This window comes from Oreochromis niloticus, linkage group LG13 (assembly GCF_001858045.2).
Source record: "Oreochromis niloticus isolate F11D_XX linkage group LG13, O_niloticus_UMD_NMBU, whole genome shotgun sequence".
NCBI classification, from domain to species: Eukaryota; Metazoa; Chordata; class Actinopteri; order Cichliformes; family Cichlidae; genus Oreochromis; species Oreochromis niloticus.
Window position 1 is genome coordinate 29,514,978 of NC_031978.2, and position 15,380 is coordinate 29,530,357.

At 40.7% G+C, this 15,380-nt stretch overlaps 1 long non-coding RNA gene across 1 annotated transcript; it reads right to left on the bottom strand.

Moving 5' to 3' along the window:
• Positions 1 to 14,166: 14,166 nt before the first annotated feature.
• LOC112842042 (uncharacterized) lies at positions 14,167 to 14,866 on the bottom strand. Its single transcript, XR_003213624.1, has 2 exons — positions 14,725 to 14,866; positions 14,167 to 14,377 (listed from the first exon to the last, which is right to left on the bottom strand). It is a non-coding gene; the product is annotated as an uncharacterized LOC112842042 (long non-coding RNA).
• Between the last annotated feature and the right edge of the window lie 514 nt (positions 14,867 to 15,380).

Below are 15,380 nucleotides of genomic sequence, written 5' to 3' on the forward strand. Positions count from 1 at the left end.
CTAAGAAGTGCAATACACTCAAGCAAAAGTTGGAGTGCGGGCCATATTCTATTCAATTTATAAAATTACTTGCGGGCCAATTAAAACTGGACCGCGGGCCGCAATTGGCCCGCGGGCCGGACTTTGGACATGCCTGCCATAAAGCCTTTGAATGAAGACAAACGCTGTTGTGACAGTGATGTACACTGTCTTGTTGGTATATGTATGATCTCTATACAATTTACGTCAAATAAAAACTTTGTTTGCAAGATTCAGATAATTATTTAATAAAAGCTAGATATTTTAAATGAGAATAAGAAAGAAAAGTATTTCTTTGTGCCCCCTTTCCCTGTTAATGCTGTACCTGGCCCCCTGGCATAACTTTGCTAGACCCGCCCCTGCACAGTTACCAGCTGTCAGCTACTTAGAAAATGATGCTGGTGTTATTTGTCTCTCAGAAACAGTTCATAACTTCCCTTCAACTCATTCATGTCACCTAAAAGGTAAACCCGTTTCTCCATCACCTGTTCAGCTCTGATGATTCAGTAAGGACATCTCCTGGTTTCATCTTCATGTTTCCCTCTCACCACATATCCAAACCGATATCATGACCAGCAGCTTTTACAGCTGTGGCTCCAGCAAACATCAGCTGATACTAGAAATTATTATTAAATAAATTCTAACAGCTGATCAAGCTTAAACGTGCTGCTGTTGTTTAGCGCGACATCCGCCGGTTTCCTCTTTCTGGCGCAAAGTGGGCGATAAAAAAACAAGAGAGAAAAGCCAATCAGCTGATCATTGATCAGTTTCATGATTGAAGTAGGAACAGGAGAGGGAGGGGGGAGAATGAGAGGAGAAGAGGCAGCTGTGCAGCATAAAGACAGAATAACTCCAGCTGTGTCTTTTTTTCATTCTAGCTAAAGTACGGGACAAACTGCGTCTCTTCTCAGCTCAATACGAAATGTGTAATATTTTCTCTGAATGCGGGATGATTCCGTTTTTTATGGGACGGTTGGCAACTCTACTAACTAACCTTATGAATAAAATAAAGTTCAACATCAGTAACATCACAGCACCCACCCAGCTGTATAGAAACTCCGTCATGCTAGCTAGCACGCAGTACGAGTTATTGTAACTGACTGCAAAAAGTCAGCATAACGAAAATAAACTCCACCTAAACTTGGTTTATATCTGACCCAGATAGACTGCAGGTCATAACTTCTTACCTGAAGTTCAGTTCACCTGACGCTCGGACTGGCGGCTGCCTCGGGTCTCTCCTCCTCCTGCCTCCCCTTCCCTCATCCACCTGCTGGCCTCTGTGGAAGCTCCGACATAGTGACCACCAAACAACTGAGTTTTTTTTACACATCGGCCAGCATCTGGACAATCCACCACCTCTCATTGTTCATGCTGTTACAAAATAAATAAATAAAGAAGTCATCAGCCCACCGGGCAAATGCCCGGTATGCCTGATGGCCAGTCCAGCAATGTTAACCTGTTAATCTGTCACCGAAAAACTTTTTTCTGTGGTGCCGTCATTCGTGCTTGGCTCTCCTACCTTTGCTAACATGATGCTCATAGTGCAGAAGCCGATGCTGCATTCACTTACACTCGGATATCTGAGCTTCACTGTGAAAACATAATCGTACATTTGATATTTCATTGAATTTTATTGTTTTAGCTTCGGGGTGGCACCTGGGGTGGCCAGTCTGGTTAGGGGGGTGGCCCGCTGGGCACGCCACTGGAGGGAGAGTGGATATACTGGACAAAGGATGTTGCATATGGTGCTGCCAGGTAGAAGTAAAAGAGGAAGACTACAAAGAAGAAGGACATGCGTCCTCCTTCATGACATCCGTGTGACATGATTGTTGTGACAGAGGAGGATGTCGGGGATCAGATGAGATGGAGGCATTGGTGACCCTTAAAGGGAGGAGTTGAAATAAGAAGATCCTCTACAGTGATCATGTACAGATGCCCAAGAATAGCAAAAGAAAGAAAAAACTTTTGGTCTCATTCTCATCATCGTCTTCATCCATTTTAAAGCTACTTTTGCCTGCTCCCTTGCCACAAGCGGTCGCCACACCGGTAGCTCCACATCTTCATTTAATTTATTTTCTCCAATTAAAATAAAAATCTAAATAAATACTCTTCACAGTCTGTCTTTAGAAATCAGCTTATTATTGAAACTACCCCTGAATTTATTAACACCATCAAGACATTGAGAATTTCACAATGTCTGCTTCTCGTTCTTCTTCTTCTTGACTAACTTTTGACAAACGTTCTGCTGTCTGTGACGGAGCTGGCAGTGGTGTATCTGGATGGATCCAGTCCAAGACAAGCAGTGTTTAATTTTCAGGGGTGCCCTAGCAGACTAATGCCAAACACACATGATGAAGCCAACCCCCACCGTCGCATAACACATGACACCGTGGCTTCAGCCCACCCAGCTCAAAATACAGAAACAGTTTTTTCTCATCTGATTCTCTTTTTCCTCTTCTCTTGTTGTGGTTCACTGATAATTTCTAATGCTACAGTATTTTCACTTGTTTGTGATTAATGAAAGAAAAGTAAAGTAAAGGAGAATATTGCGTGGTAACACACAAAATCAATCCATAAAGCTACACAATGATCTGATTAAGTGAAAACACTAGTTTTAATTTGTGGTGTTAAGTTTTTGTTGTTAACACTTTAACTTCAGTTATGGTTACATTTATGTCTCATTTAGTTTTCACACAACTGTATATAACAGATGGGTGTAGATGGGTGATGTTACCCACTGACTTTTGAGTCTGCAAAATGAAACCACAATGCTAGCATTTTAGCCATTTTTACTTTTCATTTGTTTATTTTATTAAGTTTTATTTTATTTTATCAGGTAAGATTAGCAAGCTTGCGTAGCAAACTTCATTCATCAGCTAAACCTGAAAAACATCTGAACCAAAAAAGTAACACCAAAGAATCTCAGACTCATTGGCACCAAAATCAGATCCAATGTCAAGCCTTGGTAGCATAATAGCCCTCTCCTACTTATCTATTACATATTATAGACTAAATGATTACATCTGCTTGCTTTGTCTACATGTGTTAGAGCAGGGGTATAAAACATAAGGCCCGGGGGCTGAAATCGGTCCTCAAAGACTCTAATTCGGCCCACTGGGAGGTTGGAAAATATGAAAATGCAGTTAAAAGTCCAAAATTTAATCTGCTTCTTCACACATTTTACAGCTTTTCGGAAGTCTCAGTGTATAAAAGTCTTTAAAATCTCTCACTTGATCTATGAGCTAAACATTTGTTTTTGATGAGTTTATGGTTTCAGTCACTAAATGATCTGCCCCCTGGTGCGGGGTCCATCACAAAACACCAACATAATGACAGTGAAAATGCTCATGTTGAGGCTTCAATACAGGACCTGACTAAGAAAAGGTTTACACCACAGTGGATGCATCCGTCTTTTTTATACAGTCTGTGATAGATATTTGTGGGATACATAAGAGACAGACAAAGACAATACTGAAGTTTAACAGCTGTTTAAATTTAAAACTGTGTGGCTTTTTTTTTGATCATGTTCTTTCTCTGTGTGAAAGCCATTCACCTCTACTCTGTGTATCTGAAGGGGCCGCAGCTGTAGTGCCCTTCACACGCACGCACCCTCCCCTGTGTCCCCTGCCCTGGGTATTAACTTCTGTCTCTGCAGCAGCTGTAGTCACATTGTGGTGAAACCTCTCTTTACCTGAAGGCATCACACACACACACACACACACACACACACACACACACACAAAAGCAGGCGCAGAGGTGCACACGTAGACCATATATAGTGTAAATTTATCTTGAATTTCGGTCATGTAGGAAGAGTAGTATTCTGCAAAACCAAGAATGATCTGGAACCAGTATGAGTCAGCTCACTAGAAACCATTTTAAAATACAGCAGCCTTTTCTGCACTAAATGTGTCAGAAATCAAAACAGGCTTCCTTGCTGTTAACACAGAGGTTGTTCATGTCCATTACAGCCTGAGGCCAATCACAAGGGCTCCGCTGGTTTGTTCGCATTCTGTTTCTGCTGTTTGTCTGCCTGCTGCATTTGGATAAATCCAACAGTGTGTCCTTTTAACATTTGGTGCACTCTTGCTGCATATGGGTGCACCGTCTTTTTGACTCTGCATGTTGATTCTTGAAGGCAAATTTTTGCATTATGTACTTTATGCATATGTTTGAACTATATAAGTAAAGTTTATTACAACAATAAACTTTTATTTGGCTTATTTGTGCAACATTTTTTAACATAGCAACAGTTTAGTAAAGCAGGCAAAGTGGTTTCCTCAAATGGTAAATCAGTGGTACTTAGAGTATGAAGAGCTTTTTACTGCAAGCTACATTCACCTGTTCATACACACAACATTCGCTTATTCACAAAGCTTCTTTGCATTTAAACACGTTCTTACTCTGGTGTGATACACTCACCCTCCAATGAGAGTGTATGCAAGGGAAACTGGGGATTCAGTATCTTGGCAATGAGGACTGGGGATCAAACTCCCCGTCTTCTGATTTGTAGAGGACTCATAGTATCGCCACAGTCACCCCTAATTTGTGTTTGCAATACAAAAGCATGAAGTATTTCAGTGATTATGCATTTGCTCATTTTTTTAATTGTCATTTTTTCCCATTTATTTTCCACATGAGGTCTTTTTAGTGGATGTATGTAAGTTTTTGTACAGGTGTAGGAATCATCCTGGTTATTACAATATTGAAATAGTTGCAGAAGGTAAAGAGAATATGTAAAATAATAGTATTAAGCCATGGCTGTCACAAAGGGAAACATAATGTAAAACAAAGAGAAGAGTCACTCAAATGAGAATTCTGCGACTCAACATATGATCTGTAAAAAGAACGAGAATGTGATATATTGTATGTGTAAACTATGTAATAATATGTAAAATGACTAGATCATATTATGAGACATACACTTTAAACATTTAGGATACATTTTTATTCTATTTTGTTTCCAAATAACTAAATAAAACAATAAATTAAAAGCTACTGGTCAACCCATGAAAACGCCTGCCTGTAATTATCTAAGAGTAATTTTGTTATTTGTTAATTCATCCACACGGTTTCCCTTTAAAATACACAGAATGAGAGACAATAGTTTTACTTACCATACATACCAAACATATGTATGAATTCATCATGTGTGTCTGCTTTTAAAGTATTTTGCTGCATGCAGTTAGTAGTCTTTTTTTTGGCTGAATCTTCCTGGTCCAAGTGTGTGCACATGTGCTCATACATGTGCTCAGAAAGTTCACAGCAGCAGGAACTGAAAAGACCCAGGCCTGTGTGTGTTGTGCACACCAGTTTTAGCCACTGAAATAAAGACGTCTGCATTCCATCCCCTCCTCTCACACTCCTATCCTCTCCTCTTCTCTCTCTCCTCCTCGGATATTGATCGAGCCGAGCGCTTTGAGTACAAAGAGTTAAGGCCTGAAAGGCGAAACAGCCGCGATTTCAGAGAAGTCATGAAAGTTTAAAATGCCTTCTCTTTCAGGCGGGTCCGGGGAGACATGTTCGCTGTGCGAGTGACCCCCGGGCGCATTTGGAGATCCAATGGTTGAACCTTGCTCATCCCACGTTGAACCAGTCAATACCTATTATTAGCTACTGCCTGCCCTCTGCTACAGGGCCTGATGAGGCAGAGAGAGAGAGAAAATACCTTCTGAAGGCCTAGAAGTGGAGAGCGCTGTGACTCTTTGAGTGAGTGTGTGTGTGTATGTGTGTGTGTGTGCGTGTTTTGCCCAATGAGGGCGAAAGTGTGAGCTTGTAACTCCGGTAATAGCGCTGGTTTGGAAGCATTTTCTGTGTTTTTGTAATGCGTATGCTTATACCTTTATGTATGCATGCATTTATGTGCGAGTACAAGTACAATCACAATCACATGTGTGCATGTAGGCCAAAGTGTGTGTATATTTGTGCATCAATTTTATTCTCATAGCACTACATCACAAATCACAAATTTGCCTCAAGGGGTTTACAGTCTGTACAGCATATAACATTCGATGTCCTCAGACCCTGTGTGTGTGTGTGTGTGTGTATGTGTTTGTGTGTGTGCATCTTCCATTTGTGCATAAATCCTCTATATTTACTTTTTCCAGCATGGAAGGAAACCTATGGCCGTTTTGCCAATATGTTATGTTGTAGGCAGATACCCTCATGTGTGTATTGCATAACTGCAGGTGTCCCTAGATGCAAGCAGCATCTGTGTGTGTATTAAGCACTACTGGTTAAGAGATATGTCTATTAGTGTGTTAACTAATGAAAGAGAAACCCTCTTTGTGACAGATATGGGCCACAAAGGGCTACTTTATTACTAATGGGAAACACACAAGCTTATTCCTTTGAATTACTGACCTAATTATATAAACATGTAATTACTACACTTCCTTTACAAGGCCACAACTATAAAAAGACACCCACACGCCCAGAAAGATGCACACACACACACACACACACACAGACAAAATGCATGCACATTGTCAAATCCCACTTTTATAAGGCCGATTATGTAAATTATATTCTTAAATGATTAAAATTAACAGTTAACATGTTGTGAAGCATATATTGCATGTTTGAACAGTACCTGGATTGCTTTAATCGTGCTTCCTTTCATTGGTAGAGCCACCGAAATGGGGCCTTATAAGTTTAAAGGCGTTCCTCATAAATGACTTTGAATAACGCTGAATGTAAAAAACAAAACAAAAAAATCCTACACGTCTGTCTGACCGAACAGTATGAATGATGGTGTATATTTTACATTCTTCTCATTGTTTCGTCCTGAGCTATGTACTGCTAACTGGGCTTATAGCATAAATAACTAAATTATGAAATATCCCAGAACTCGTGCTTGTACTCATTTTTGCTGGTTACGGTGTTTGCACTGACTTCTGCATATCATTTTAAAATGATGACTTAATATTATCTTAATGCATCATTAAGTGAAGGTCAAACGGTAGAATGAGAGGCAGAACATTTAGCTTTCAGGCCCCTCTTCTGTGAATTCAGCTCCCAGTTTGGATTCTGGAGCAGACACCCTCTCTACCTTTAAGATTAGGTTTTAAACTTTCATTTTTGATAAAGCATATAGTTAGGTCTGGATCAGGTGACCCTGATTCCTTTCTTAGTTAGGCTGCAATAGGTCTAGGCTGCTGGGGGCTTCCCATAATGCACTTAGTGTTTCTACTTCACTCACCTTTATCACTCACTATGTGTTAAGACACCACTCTGCATTTAATCCTTACTTATTATTAATCTCTGGACCAGAGTCTGGTTGCTTGGGTGGGGTTGGCATAGGAGGCTTTAGCATCACTCTGGGTTTTTTGCTAGCCTTTTTGCTAGCCTTGTCTTAGCATGCTAGTAGTATAACAAGTTCTTTCTGTTCTGGACACAACCTGCACTTTACTGTTGTGCTCCTGTTCTTTCCTACTGTAAAATTAAATATAATGTCCATATCTCCACTCCTCAAGAGTTGTAGACCACACCACCATTTTCCTCCTCCCTGGAGGACTAACTTCAGCTAGTCCAAGTGCAATGTAGTGTAACTGCATTGAAAGAAAGATGCCTATTTAATATTTTTCCCTCAATCCGCCCATTATGCAGATAACTGTAAATCCTTTGTAACACAAGTAACAACATAACTCTATACTATAATATGATTATACATCATTGCGTTACATTTTTCAGTAACGTGTTACTATAGGCAACTTTCCAGTAAACACTTAACAAGTTTACATGCTTTTGGTGGATGCTAACAAAAATATGCTGTAAGCTCTGAGCAGTTGCGTCACCACTGACAGTAGAGACTGCAAACATTTTAATTGTTAGCAATTCCGTAAGAGGCGACCACGGAAGAAACAATTCTCAGCAAATAAAAAGTCAATGACATTTGTTAACTTCAGGCTGGGTCCAATAACCAATGACAACACAAAGTGGGTGGGTCCCAAAGTGGGCAGGCGACCAATTAAGGCGGCTATCATTGAGAGTGAAGGATATTATTGATTGAGATTAAACAGGGTTGGTTTTAGTTAGGGAAGTTACCTAGGCAATTAGAGCATAACATGTCAGCTAGCCAGCAACTGTAAGTGATACACAATGAGCAAATTTCATCTGTGATAATATCTGTAATTTAGAGTAAATTTTCACCATTGTTCTATACACTGCTAAAATGAGAAATAGTCGCAGGTTATTTGCCTTCATGCTGAAACAGCCAAAATGTCCTAAAATATGCCTTGCTGTCACAAAATGTACACGTGGCAATACATTTACAATTCTCCAGATCTTTGGAAAACTTCTCAGGGCTTGTCGCACAATACATGTCAAAATCTGTTGATGTAAAACAAATACTTTTTCCTTGTCTTCAAAGCATAGGGTTAGTGTTTGGGTTTGTGGCTATATTAGGGCAATGACAGAAGATAATTTAGGGTTCAGAGTTAACCTCTGAAGTATTTCCTGTAGGTAACTGACTACTGAAAATATCTTTCCCTTGAGAATTCACTAAAAACGCAGCCAGTGTATTAGAGGCCAAGGTATGATAACTGTGTCTGATGTGGCAACAGATCTGGCACATTTAACTCTGTGATGTCTACATTGTCACTGACTTAAACCCTGATTCTATCTCTACGCTATCAGAAAATAGAGTTCTTGTTTTAACTGTTCTCCAAAGATGTTGGTTGCATGACTTATTAACTAACTGTGTGGCAATTATTTTAAAAAACAAAACAAAAAAAAAACAGATTGTGATTAATTTGGCTTTGATATGTTGACACAAAAAAATACCACACATAGCACCTATAAGGGGAGAATAGCTCTGCAGGCCACAGCTTTTAATGGAGATGAGTACCTGGTGCAAAAGTGTCAATTACAGAAACACAACAGCGATTGTGCTCTCTGCAGGAAGTCAGACAATTCAGAAATAAATGCTGCACAGCATGCTATAGCATGTCAGAGTGCCAAACACAAAGCAGGAATGTTTGCTTTCCTCTGAACTACCACTTTGTTCTCGAGTCTGGAGAAGTTAAGCTCAGCAGCGGCAGACACAAAGTGTGGGCTGTCTGAACCAAGTTTCCCCTCTCACGACAATCTGTAATAGTTAACTGAAAGGGCAGCAATTACTGCACATCAGATGCATCTGTGGGCAACTCTCAAACACACATGTATGCAGAAATGCAGAGCGCACACCCCAATATGTCGACACGCTACACCTCGAGTGTGCCGTGATGTGACAGAACTCCACCTAGAGCTAGGCCCACTGATAATAGATTCCGAAAGTCCAACTCACACAATGCCCACCCCTACCCCCCAGGATTCAAGCACATGCGCAACACAACTACCTCAATCACCCCCCTTTCCCTTCTCTCTAGCCTGTCCCCAGCTTTGGAGGCCCATCCATCAGCCCTGTCCAGTTGGCTCTGGTCATAAAATAGGCAGACAAGGCAGGCGGGCAGGGACCTAAGTCCCACGGGCCTCCGAGGACACAAAGACAGCACCCAGCATATGCTCCCTAAGTACTGAGCTGGAGGGTGGGTGGGTGAGTGAGTGGGTTGGGGAGTGTTCAAACAGGGCACTCATGGGAATGTGTGTGTTTAAATGTGTGTGTCTACTTGTGCTGCTATCCCTATGAGGGCCAGAAGGCAACACAAGGATAAAAAGCAAGAGGGGGGTGTTTTATGCAGGTCATGAAGGTAGTTTAGGATTTGGGGATAGAATATTGACTGACTTAAGAAAAAGGAAGACAATTTAGGAACAAATGAAAGCTCACAATATGTAAGAGAACCTAACTTGAACATGTGATGGTTTAAAGCAGCTAATTTACAGGTCATCCTGCACCCATAGTGCATTTGTCTTGTTTTGGACTGTTAAATGGATTGTACACCACATTAATTTAGGGGAAATGTATCACATAGTTGAAAGTTTTTTTTGCATTTGTTATGCTCTTAGTATATTATTCTGTAGTAGAGACATTAATATTGAGTTGTATTTATCCTCCTGAGAACCAGCCTATTCATTTATGTCCTCTGCAATGGACATTCGTTTTTGGTCTATATCTTTTGACTTCTTTGAGCTACCCTACTCAGTCCTGATGTACAAAATAGAGGACATCCTGGGCTTTCTACTGATATCTTGTGTGTTTGGGTGGCCTCTTTGAGCTCCAAAGAGGAAGGAAATCACAAAAAAGTTCAATGGGTAGATTCTTTCCCCCCCCCGGAGGATATGGAACAATAAAAGCTTAGCTATAAAGTGAGTTTCCAAGGCAACCCAAAACATCTATCTATCTATCTATCTATCTATCTATCTATCTATCTATCTATCTATCTATCTATCTATCTATCTATCTATCTATCTACCTACCTACCTACCTACCTACAGTGGCTTGCAAAAGTATTGGGCCCCTTGAACTTTTCCACATTTTGTCACATTACAGCCACAAACATGAATCAATTTTATTGGAATTCCACATGAAAGACCAATACAAAGTGGTGTACACGTGAGAAGTGGAACGAAAATCATACATGATTCCAAACATTTTTTACAAATAAATAACTGAAAAGTGGGGTGTGCATAATTATTCAGCCCCCTGAGTCAATACTTTGTAGAACCACCTTTTGCTGCAATTACAGCTGCCAGTCTTTTAGGGTATGTCTCTACCAGCTTTGCACATCTAGAGACAGAAATCCTTGCCCATTCTTCTTTGCAAAACAGCTCCAGCTCAGTCAGATTAGATGGACAGCGTTTGTGAACAGCAGTTTTCAGATCTTGCCACATTTTGGCCAAAAAGTTCCATTTTGGTCTCATCTGACCAGAGCACCTTCTTCCACATGTTTGCTGTGTTCCCCACATGGCTAAAATGCAAAATGCTATGTGTGGCGGAAAACTAACACTGCACATCACTCTGAACACACCATCCCCACTGTCAAATATGGTGGTGGCAGCATCATGCTCTGGGGGTGCTTCTCTTCAGCAGGGACAGGGAAGCTGGTCAGAGTTGATGGGAAGATGGATGGAGCCAAATACAGGGCAATCTTGGAAGAAAACCTCTTGGAGTCTGCAAAAGACTTGAGACTGGGGCGGAGGTTCACCTTCCAGCAGGACAACGACCCTAAACATAAAGCCAGGGCAACAATGGAATGGTTTAAAACAAAACATATCCATGTGTTAGAATGGCCCAGTCAAAGTCCAGATCTAAATCCAATCGAGAATCTGTGGCAAGATCTGAAAACTGCTGTTCACAAACGCTGTCCATCTAATCTGACTGACCTGGAGCTGTTTTGCAAAGAAGAATGGGCAAGAATTTCAGTCTGCAGATGTGCAAAGCTGGTAGAGACATACCCTAAAAGACTGGCAGCTGTAATTGCAGCAAAAGGTGGTTCTACAAAGTATTGACTCAGGGGGCTGAATAATTACGCACACCCCACTTTGCAGTTATTTATTTGTAAAAGATGTTTGGAATCATGTATGATTTTCGTTCCACTTCTCACGTGTACACCACTTTGTATTGGTCTTTCACGTGGAATTCCAATAAAATTGATTCATGTTTGTGGCTGTAATGTGACAAAATGTGGAAAAGTTCAAGGGGGCCGCAAACTTTTGCAAGCCACTGTATGTATGTATGTATGTATGTATGTATCTATCTATCTATCTTCAAATGTCTTCAGGGAACACAAAACAAATTATGATCTTTTTCTAAACTCAACCAAGCACTTTTGTATTGAAACCAATTACTTTCATTACAAAACAGATTATGACTTGCTTTTCAATTTGTGGACAGTGTTTTTTTCATTTATAAATGAGCATTCTTCACTTTGCACACATGGACACAAATGAAAAGATAAGAGTCCCAGAAGACGGAATAGAAGAAATCCTGTGATTATGTCACAAACAGAAGTTTGTTCCAAAAAGCTAAAACTGAATTAATAGCTTAAAAAGGACTGCAACAACAACCTGAAAGTGGTAACCTGAAAGTAAGGACAGCCCAAATTGTCTGCTATTATCAAAGATTATATGAAAATATTGTTTCGAGGTTTTAAAAGTTAATCCAGAGTGATATTAATTGGACTAACTAACCTGTACTCTTTTTAATGTCCATCAGAGGGCTGCTCCAAAAAGAAGCCCCACTGTGTAGAAGTTTAAGAGTGGGGAAAAAACAACTTGTGGACATCAAGGTTATGTAAGGTCTCAGTGAGTAGTTTCAAGTCCTACTAAATACAGGATATTTGTGCAAATTTTAGCCATCATTAACACTATCAGCATATGATTTAGAGTGTCTCTACTGTTTGACTGACAAAATTCTATCCTATGAATGTACAATGTACAGCTCAATGTCAAATCTGCTTTGACTAAGACTTCAAAATGGGACTTCACCAATCAGTGGGTGATATCATGATGGCTATGTCTAACTTTGAGTTATATTTACAGTTTTTCTCCATTGGTTTGGCTCATTTCTTGAAACAGAAATTACATTCTCAAAACTCTAAGATCATTTGGCAAAACACTCTTACAGTTCAGCACAACACTATAGCTCACCTGCAAAAGCTCATATCTCTTCCAAAACTGTTCACTCAGGCTTCAATCTAAATCCCTTTCCCATCTAAACAGTCAGTGTCTCCAAAATGGCAAAGATCCTTTTCAATAGCTTTGGCTCATTTCTCGACACAGATCGGACATTCTCATCATTCTTGGTGCTTTTGTCAAAATAAACCTGGATGGTTGATCACAACAACATGGTCCACCTGCAAAAGCTCATATCTCTCCTAAAACAGTTCACTCATGTGTCAAAACTACATTTCTTGCTAATCTGAATAGTCACTGCCCCCAAAATGCATTGTCCCTTTGGCATTGTGTGAGTACTGCCATACAAAATGTTTAGATGTTTTATCACTATGGCAGGGGACCAACAACATACAACAGAAAAGAGTAGCCTCCAAGGTTTGACATCACAGATTGCACTCACACTACCAAGGAAATTATAACCATTCCATATTCACACGCAAAGAAAGTTTCATACATATGTAAAAAGAAAATGTACATTACAGTAGTAAATTGTATGAACACAAAATCAAAAAACAAGGACTTATTCAGTGGTCGCTGTACTCATTCTCCCGCTCTTGTCCACTGTCTTCACCCTCCTGATTATTGACACGCTGTTGTCCGTCTGGCCACAGATTCTCATCCACATCACAGCGGATACTTTCTCTTGCGATGCAACGAGGGAAGAAACGGCGTGCATGCCGCAACCATCCCCTGCATTGATCTCCTGTAATGTCGTCACACGCTGCGTCCATAGCATGGAGGAGGGACGGCTGATCCTGAGCATGATGCTCATAGACTCTCCACCTCCAAGCAGATAAAAACTCCTCTATCGGATTGAGGAAAGGAGAGTAAGGTGGTAGGAACCCCATGACCATCCTTGGATGCGTTGCAAACCAGCCCCTAATGAGTGGGCTATGGTGGAAACTGACATTGTCCCACACAATTACATAAATGGGTAGGTGAGGCCCTATGAGACCTCTCTCATTTCCAGGGATAAGATTGGTATAAAGGTGATCCAAGAAGATGAGGAGCTTGTGTGTGTTGTATGGGCCAAGACTGGGGATGTGGGTGGCCACACCATTTTCAGAAATGGCAGCACACATAGTTATATTGCCCCCTCGCTGACCTGGGACATCCACTGTGGCCCGCTGGCCAATAATATTACGGCCACGTCTTCGGCCCTTGGCCAGGATGAAGCCAGCTTCATCCACGAACACCAGGATGTGAGGGGTCTCATGTCCTTCCAATGCCATTATTCTCTAAAATAGAGTAAAGAACATAAAATCAGTCATACAGAAGAGTCATATACTACAGTTAGACAATTACATGTTCTCCCCCACAGGTTCAATATACTACAGGCCACTACTCCAGTGGTTCTAAACTATGAGGAAGTACTGCAAGGGTATATGATAGAAAGGGGAGTGGGAAATACTGATGACTCACTGAGATGTTACAGTAAAACCTACAGTATTAGATAGATTTGATTGGGAGACAACAAAATAAGGATTATAATGAGAATTGTATCATACAGTAAACTGCAGTTTTCTGTTGAAATTGTTGAAGTCAGATGCAGCAAATACTGATTCTGAAATCAGGTAAAGGAGGTATTGAAACCATTGTCATCTGATGCTTCTTCAAAACCCGGTCTATTGTGGAGATGCTTATTGTGTTTATATTCTGGAATATATGATTGTCCTGAAGGATGGCATCACGGATCTGTCTCAGTGTGATGGCATTGTTTGCCATCACCATGTTACAAATCTCTCTTTCCTGTTGTTCATTGAGCAGTTTTCCTCTGCCACCCACGTGAGGTTGTCGTCCAATCCTACACATAGAACAGAATACAGTAGGTTACCAGTGTAATTGTATTATTGCTTTACTCACAGTAACTTCACCACAATCCTAATGCAGCATTGCACAGTGACTGGAATACTACTCTAAACTGTATGAATTATGTAATTCCATAGTTTACAGTAATTTGTTCAATATCTTTCTTGTCATATTTAGTATCACAACATTCCACTAGTCCTCTCCACCTGCTAGTATAGACCTACTACTGTAGGCAGATGCGCACACAAAATCTCTACAGTAAGTTATACAGTTTTTGCCTCACGCACAGTGCCCTGTCCTATACAACATATAATTCCATCATAGATTACATAGAGTACATACCTGTTTTCCCTGCCAAAGGTTTGGATGATGGAGGAGACTGTAGAGCGAGGCACATTAGGCTGCACTCGACGACCTGCCTCTGCCATTGTGAGGCCATGGTTTATGACATGGTCTATAATTGTGGCCCGAATTTCATTCGGGACAGCACAGTGTCTTCGCGCACCTCGGCCTCTTCCCCCTATTCCTCCACCACGCATTCTCAGTCCTCCTCTTCTTCTTCTTCTTCCTCCTCTTCCTTGAGGGAGAACTTCCCCTTGTCCGATTGCTTGGCCTTGTCTATCCATGTTCAGAGATCGGACTGGCTCTGGTCAAGCTCTATGTATCTGTGTTTGGCAGCACACAATCATGGAACACACCTGTGTGTGACACTCCCCCTTCGTTAGTGTAGTTTCACCTGACTGTTAATGACTGTCATCAATTTATTTACAGTTTTTCTCAGTTGCTTTGGTGCATTTCTCACAACAGAATTAAACTTTGCACAATAGTTAGTTCAACCTCCACAACATATAGTCGTTTTGGCACAACCTTGTGGCAGTTTCATGTTCATTTCGTCCAAAGGCAAATGCCTTTGGACATGAAGCAGCTGAGTAAGTACAAATATCTAAAGAATGGTCACTTTTGACTTGCTATTCATCACTATCTCCTTGCTTCTATCA